Here is an 8291-nt window from a genome sequence, read left to right on the forward strand (position 1 = left end):
GTATATAGCAAATTGATTTGGTTATACATATGTAGATATCTATATTCTTTTAAAATTCTTTTCCATTATAGGTTGTTACAAGATATTGAATATAGTTCAATATACTGTATGTGCTATGCAGTAAAACTTCGTTGTTTATCTTTTTTTTTTTTTGCGGTACGCGGGCCTCTCACTGCTGTGGCCTCACCCCTTGCAGAGCACAGGCTCCCGGACGCTCAGGCTCAGCGGCCATGGCTCACGGGCCCAGCCGCTCCGCGGCATGTGGGATCTTCCCGGCCCGGGGCACGAACCTGTGTCCCCCGCACTGGCAGGCGGACTCTCAACCACTGCGCCACCAGGGAAGCCCTGTGGTTTATCTATTTTATATATGGTAGTGTGCATCTGTTAATCCCATACTCCCAATTTATCCCTCCCCCTGCATCCCCTTGGGTAACCGTAAGTTTGTTTTCTATGTCTGTGAGTCTGTTTCTGTTTTGTAAATAAGTTCACTTGTACTATTTTTTAGATTCCACATATAAGTGATATCATAATACTTGTCTTTCTCTGTCTGACTTACTTCACTTAGTATGATAATCTCTAGGTCCATCATATTTCTTTGATTTTTTTTTTTTTTTTTTCGGGACGCGGGCCTCTCACTGTTGTGGCCTCTCCCACTGCGGAGCACAGGCTCCGGACGCGCAGGCTCAGCGGCCATGGCTCATGGGCCCAGCCGCTCCTTGGCATGTGGTATCTTCCCAGACCAGGGCACGAACCCGTGTCCCCTGCATCGGCAGGCGGACTCTCAACCACTGCGCCACCAGAGGAGCCCTTTTTTGATTTTAAAATAGTGTTTATAGGTACACACTTCTGCTTTCACATTAGAAGTAGCAGAAACCTTAACTAAATAAGCTTTTATGTCTTCTTTGGCTCTTACAATTCACCAGGCCGGCTATTAGAATCCTTTCTTTTGTACTCCAGAAGGTGGTGCTATAGCTCAAGTTTGTATTTTCTCCCTTGCACTCCCCCCCTCCCCCCAAACCTTGGCCTGTTATCTGAGCACCCTCTGTGTCAACTAGGGCTCACTCTGGCAGATGCACTTGGGAGGCGATAGCAGAGTAGAAGGAGGTATGGGTTTAGCACTTGGGGTTCTTGGAGTACCCACAGTTGGTGGGTGTCTCCTCGAGTAAGGTTCTCCAGCAGGTTTGTGGGCAGACTTCCTGCTGAAGTCCTGAAGCAGATAGCAGGAAACGAACCTTTAATGCCCCTTGATATTCTTATCTCTTTCCTTCCCTTCTTCCTCTCTCCCCTCAGTCACGGAGGTCCCTCCTCAGGAATCCGGTTGCTGCTGGAGAGAAATGGGTTTCTCCAGTTGCAATTCGCATAACTGGGATAGTAGGCCAGTCACTCATCACTTCCGCTTTCCACCAGCTCCATGGGAGGGGTCATGGCTTTCCACCTCCTCTGTTGGAGGAGTCACCACCACTGCTGCCAAAAGCTCAGTCCCTTGTTAGTGTCACCCTGGGGAGATGGGCCACCTTGGCGAGTTTCTCCCTCTCCCCTCCAAACTCATCCTCACCTTGTTCCAATGGCATGCTAAAATCCCCCTCAGGCAGGCTGGACTTCCACAAATTCTCTCTCTCTAGAGGGTCTCTTGGTCTCTTCCCAGTTTGGCAATCTCCAGGCTCTCCTCCCCTCCATCCCCTGCCCCGCTGTGACTAGTGGGGGTGGAGCAGGTTTGCTGACTCCCTTGGACCTACAGCCCTTACTGAGGTCCTGTTTGTTTATTTTCAGGTACGCAGGTGGGCTAGAAACCTCCTGGCTTCCTTGATGTAATGTGCAGAGGCGCTTTTGTTCAGTTATGGATGTCTAATTAGTTGTTTAAAAAGTGGGAGGGAAAAGAGGAGCAACTTACCCCACTGGCCATATGCTGATATCACTCCTACAAGTCTATCCCTGCTGATATTTCTAACTCTAAGCAACTACATAGATTATTCTAACTTTCCCCCTTGCTTATCCCTAAATTCCCACTCCAACATTGAGAAACCCAGCTCCCATCATCCACAGTCTATTTACTTCATTGTTCAATTCTAACGTGTATGTACAGCAGTATCAGAATTATTAACTAGTACATCTGTGAGAAATAACTTTATCAGCTAGAGCACAGTGTTTGTGTGCAGTTACTTCTGGCTCAGCCTTATCAATTCCATCATTTCCAAAGTCACTTAGGTTAGTACAATTCATTCCCCCATCCCTACAGTGAGGTTGTCTTGTACATTTGTAATAGTTTGACTCTCATGTCACATTCTGCATTCCCTCCTGGGATCCTTCAAACATAGCCAAATTATTTTTCTTTAAATTTGCATACTTAAGTTTCACTCTTCATGCTGTAAAGTTCTATGAATTTTCAAAATATGTATAATGTCTTCATCATAACAGTAGCATACAGAATAGGTTTATCACCCTAAAAAAATATCCCCTGTGCTTCATCTAGTTAACCCTCTTCGACTCTCATTTCCTTCCACGGACCTTTCTACTGTCTCTATAGTTTTACCTTTCCCAGAATGTCACATAATTAGACTCTTGCAGTATGTAGCCTTTTCAGATTGGCTTCTTTCACTTAGCAATACATATTTACGGTTCTGCCATGTATTTTCATGGTTTGACAGCTCATTTTCTTTAAACCACCAAACAATATTCCGTTGTATGGATATAATAGTTTATTTATCCATTCACCTGCTGAGGGATATCTTGGTCTTGATGATTATCAGGGTCTGGGTAGTGTTAGAACAGAGCTAAGGGTAAGGGTCATGGTCAAGATTAGGGTGGCTGTGAGTCTCAGGGTCAGGGTAAGCATTAAGTGAAGGTCAAGATAACGATGAGATTCATTGTAGAGTGAGGGTTTGGTTCAGGATCAGAGTCAGGGTCACAGTCAGGGTCAGGTTGATTGTCAACATCATAAGGGCCCGGGTCAGTGTGATGGTCATGATCAGGGTCAGAGACAGTGTGTGGGACCAGTTCAGAGTCATTTTGAGGGTGAAAATCAGAATCCGTATTTGTGTGAGCACCAGGGCCAGAGTCAGGCTGAGCACCAGGATCCCAGTCATCGTCAATGTTAGGTTCAGAGTCATAGTCTGTGCAAGGGTCAGGGTCAGCTTGAAGGTCAGAGTCAGGATGGGAGTTAAGGTGAGAGTCACAGGGACAGGGTGAGGTAAGGTCAAAGTCAGGGTGATGGTCAGAGTTAGATTAAGGTTGAGAGTCATGATCAGGATCATGGTAAGCTGAGTGTGAGAATCAAGTAAAGGTCAGAATGAGGATGAGGTTCAGCATCAGTTATAGTGTCAGGGTGAGAGTCAAGGTGAGAATTAGGGTCAAGATGGGTGTGAGAATGAGGTTCAGGGTCAGGGTCATGGTTCAGGAGAACTTTGGGATGAGGTCAGAGTCAGGTTAAATGTCAGTGTGAAGGTTAGCAATGAAGTGAGGGCAAGGGTCAGAGTGAGGGATTAGCATTAGGATAGGTTGTAGGTCAAGGTGAGGTTGATATCAGAGTCAGGTTGAGTGATGATCAAGGTCAGCATGAGGGACAGGTTCCAGGTTAGGGTGATGATGATAAGCAAAATTGGTGACCACATTGCATCAGTGTCAGAGTTAGGGTAAGCTTCAGGGTGAAGGTCATGCTCGGTGTCAGGGACAGAATTAGCTCTGTATCACGTTTGGTGTCAGGGTGAGAATCTAAGTCAAAAGTCACCCTAGGTTCAGATTCAGCATGAGGGTAAGTAAATCAAATTTATGGTCAGGGTGAGGGTCAAGATGAGGGTTATGGCAAGGGTCAATGTCAGGGTCAACGGCAAGATAAGTGTTAAGTTCAGGGTCAGCCTCAGAGTGAGGGTCATATCAAGGAATAGACAAGGCTGAGGGCAGGGTGAGGACCAGGGTCCGGATAAGTATGGAGTGAGCATCAGGCTTATGGTAAAAGTAAAGGCTAGGTTCAGGGTCAGGGTCAGAGTGAGGGTCAGTAAAAGTTCAGAGTTAATACGACAATAGTGTCTGGGGCAGGGTCAGCTTCAGAATCAGGATTAAGGTGTGGGAAGATCACCAGGGTCAGGCTCAGGGTAAGGTCAAAGTCAGCTTAAGGGTCAATTTCAGGTAAGGCTCAGGGGAACAAGGACATCAGAATCTATTTGGGGAGATGGTCATGTAGAGGGTGAGGATGAGCATGTTTTTAAATGTAGGTTTTCTTATTATTTAAATATGGGGAGGCCAACAGATCAGTAGACAGTTATCATTGAAAAGATAGTTTGTGACAGCTCCCAAGAGGAGGGGCATGTCATGCCACACAGGCCACATGGAGAAGCACCACAGTTGGTCAGGAGGCAAAGGGAGAGAGGTCAGAATCAGGTAAATTTAAAGGTAAAGATCAGTGTCAGGTTCAGGGTGAGGCCAATGCTAATTTCTGGGTCTCGATGAAGGTAAGGGTCACGCTCAAGGTCAGATTGAGCATCATTGTGAGGGTCAGAAGGGGGGTTAGTGTCAGAGTCAGGAAGAACAGTCAGGGGTGTGAGGCAAATGTTCAGAGTCATGATCAGGAAGAGGTCAAGGTCAGTTTCAGCACCGGGATCAGGGTCAGGGTGAGGGTGCGGTGCCAACCCGGGCCAGGGTGAGGGAAGGGTAGTGTCAGGGTGATAGTCTGGTTCAGGTTAAGCATAAGTTTCAGATTCAAGGCAGTGTCAAGGGCATAGTGAAGGTATGTGTAAGGGCCATTGAAGAGTCAGAGTGAGGTCAGGCTCAGGGAGAAGGTAATGGTCAAGTCAGGGTAAATGTAGAGTGAGTACAAGAGTCAGGGTCAGGGTCAGGTAAGGGTCAAGTTTATGGTCATGATGAGAGTCGTGGTGAGGCTGAGATTCAGGGCCAGGGTGAGGGTCAAGTTCAGTGCTGGTGTAGGATTAGCATCAATGTTAGGGGCAGGGGCAGGGTAAAGATGAAATTGAAGGTAAAGGTGAGAGTGAGAGTCAGGGTCAGGTACAGAATCAGAGTCAGGGTGAGAATGAGACAGAGTGTTTAAATGAGTATCAGGATCAAAGTCAGGGTGAGTGTCACAGTCAGACACAAGGTAAGAGTGAGTAACAAAGGTGAGATTCAGGTATTGAATAAAGGTGGTGTCAGAATGAGAGAGTCAGAGTCAAGGTGAGAGTGAGTATACACTTCAGGGTCAGAGTGATGGTTATAATCAGTGTTTAGGTCAAACTGAGGGTCAAGGTCAGGGTCAGGTGAGGATGAGTGTGACAGTCAAGTTCAGTGTGAATGTCAAGTAAGGGTCAGGGTGACAGAGATTCAATGGCAATGTGAAAATCGGGGATGTGGTGAGGGTCAGGGTAGGATCAACGTCAGAGTAGGGCAGGGCCATAATGAAGTCACAATTGGGGTCAGTGTCAGGTTGAGGGTCATGCCAGTGTAATAGTCAGGATCTGTGTGAATAAGCAGTTCAGGGTCAGGGCGAGGTTAAGAATCAGTCAGGATTAGCGCATCAAGGGCAGACTCAGGGTGAGGGTCAGGGTGAGAGTCCTTATAACTTTCAGGGTCAGGGTGAGGCTCAGAGTTATGTACTATGTGAGGTTAAGGGTCAGAATATAAGTCAGACATGAGGGTCAGAGTCAGGTTTAGGAGCAGGGTACTTATGTGTATCAGGGTCAAAGTCAACTTCAGAGTCAGTGTCTAGGACAGGATATGTCTGTCAGTCAGGGTCAGAGTAGAAGTCAGAATCGGGGTCAGGGTGAAAAGTAGGGTCAGATAAAGTTCAGGGTCTAGTTCAGCATCAGGATCAGTGTGAGAGAATGAGAGATAATGTCAGTGTGAAGGTCAGGGACAGTGGGAGGGTAAGGGTGTTTGTCATGGTCAGAATCAAGGTCAAGTGAGAGCGGATAAGCGTCAGAGTCAGGGTGAGATTAAAGGTGAGGTTCAAGTTCACAACTCTAGGGGCAGAGTCAATGTCAGGGTGAGGATAAGGGCAGGGTTATGGCTGTAATATTTCACCTTTTGTTTACAATCTTATTTCTAGTATTAATTCAAGTACTGCTGTCAAAGTAAAAGGAGCATTATTCTTCCTGCTGATTCTGGTTAATTTTTCTGTGGGAACAGTAATGGATTTGGGGTACTCACTGGCCCAGTAATTTTAATTGTATTATTATGGACCATCCGGTCCAGATAATTCATGCCACTAACTCTGAAAAATCAAAATATTCCACATTTTACTTCTTTGTAGATTTACTGCCAGATGCTTGGATGGTAGGAATTCAAGAACATGCAGTGCAATTTAACAGATTTCTGGCCTAAAAAATGTTTTGCAACTTCTCAATTTCACACAGTTAATGAAATAGTCGGAATGGAATTTAGACGTTGAGAAACGGTTGGCTTACAGCTTCAAGGCTAGATAGTTCCAAATTTATAGAAAGTTTACCTTCATTAATGGAGCCAAAATGGCTTCTTCTTCTTCTCTTCTTTTTTTTTTTTTCTAAGAGAAAAGATACTAAATTATTTCTCGGTCTAATCTCTTTAAGCACTCAGTGTGTTTTCACAGTGCAAGGGGAGGAACTGCTCTCAGCCAACAATTTACCAGTGATTCCGACACACAAAGCAACTCCAAATCACCATGCTTTATACTTACTTTTAATTGCTGCATTGCAAAAGAAAAGGAAGGTGTAAATGAGGACAAGTGAGTTTACAGGGACTCCATCTTTGCCTTTAAATTAATCTTTGCTTTTGGGGGCAGCAGGGGATAAAAAAGACAGGAGAGGGAGACGCAAGAGGGAAGAGATATGGGAACATATGTATATGTATAACTGATTCACTTTGTTATAAAGCAGAAACTAACACACACACACACACACACAAAAAATCATTGAAAAAAAAAAGACCGGAAAGAAGTGGCTTCTGACCATACTTTTCAGCTATGCTTCCAACAGCAATGGGGTTAATCTAATATTTTTTTCATGTGGTACCTCTGTCTCTCTCTCTACCCACGCGCAGCAGTACGGGTCTTTTTGCACAGGTGACGCTGTTGACTACTATCCCCCCCTGAGCAGGCCCTGGGTCCCCGTTAACTGAGGGCTGAGACTTTCTGATGGGCGCAGTGGGAAAGCCTTGGCCTCAGCCTGGGCCACCAGTCACACCGTAGAGGTGCTCGCTACCTAGTTACCTGGAGGCCGCTACTCTCTTGCAAGGTCTGGGGCCTCCACATACCCCAAGTTTGAAAGGATGGCTGGGGTTACCTAGCTCATTCCCTTTGGACCTTGAACTGGACTACAGAGGCCCCAAAACCCAGAAGTTGGAGGTGGGAGTGCACAGATCCGAAATGAAGCCTCGCTGTAGGTTGGAATGAGAAAACACCCCTTCTCTATCCTCTCTCCAACGCGGTAGACAGAGTCACCAGGAGAACTCCCCATTCCCTCCCCCGGCGCACGCCGAGCACAGCATCTGATTGGTGTGCCCTGTCCCCGAGCCCCGCCCCTCCTGCCCCGCGCCCCTCCCTCCGCGCCCCGAGGTTTTAGGTAAGGGTCTTCTAGACAGCGGACCCTTCCTCATTCCCCCTAACACTTTCACTTCACTTTTTAAAAGCTCGAGAGCCTGGACCGGCCCTATTCCACCCTAAAGCCCTAAAATAAGGAGGCCTAGGGTCTGGAGGTCGTAGTGAAAGGGGGTCTAGTCCGGGGAGTGACAGGAGAAAGTTGGGGCGGCAGGGACGGCTGGCAGGAATCTTCGTTTCCCAAGCCTGGGATCTGGGGCTGAGGGGTGATAGAGCCCAGGGTTTTCCCGTCTGAAAAATAAGGGGTGTGCTGACGAGTTCCCAAGACCCCTTCCAACTCTAAATCAAGCGGTACTCCCAGCAGGTGTTCTGTGGTCGTCTTTAGAGTTAGAAGAGCCTATAACGTTGTTCAAGCTGGGGCCGAGGGCAGGGGATTGGAAAATTGAGGCGAGGGGACTCTTGATTCCACCTAGTGAAGGATAAACAAGACTGGGAGATTTCAACAACTGTCTTCTAGACAGCATGTCACAGGGCCACAGTTTCTGGAGAGCCTCTATCTCCCCCGTTTTGTCTACGAGCCCTTCCGCCGTCCCTCAGCACTTATTCTTTAGGCTCTGCCGGCTGGCCCCTCCTTCAGGCTATTTTAGTGCTGCCCAGGGGTTACTTAAAGCTGCAAACCTCTGCTCTAAGGAATTAGATCTCCGAGATCATATCTAGGAAGCAGGGTGAGGGAAAAGGGACCAACTGTCTCCACGAGGCAGCGATGGAAACCAAAGAAGAGCCACAGAGCCAGGAA

The sequence above is a fragment of the Pseudorca crassidens genome, chromosome 15 (genome assembly GCF_039906515.1).
Source record: "Pseudorca crassidens isolate mPseCra1 chromosome 15, mPseCra1.hap1, whole genome shotgun sequence".
NCBI lineage: Eukaryota > Metazoa > Chordata > Mammalia > Artiodactyla > Delphinidae > Pseudorca > Pseudorca crassidens.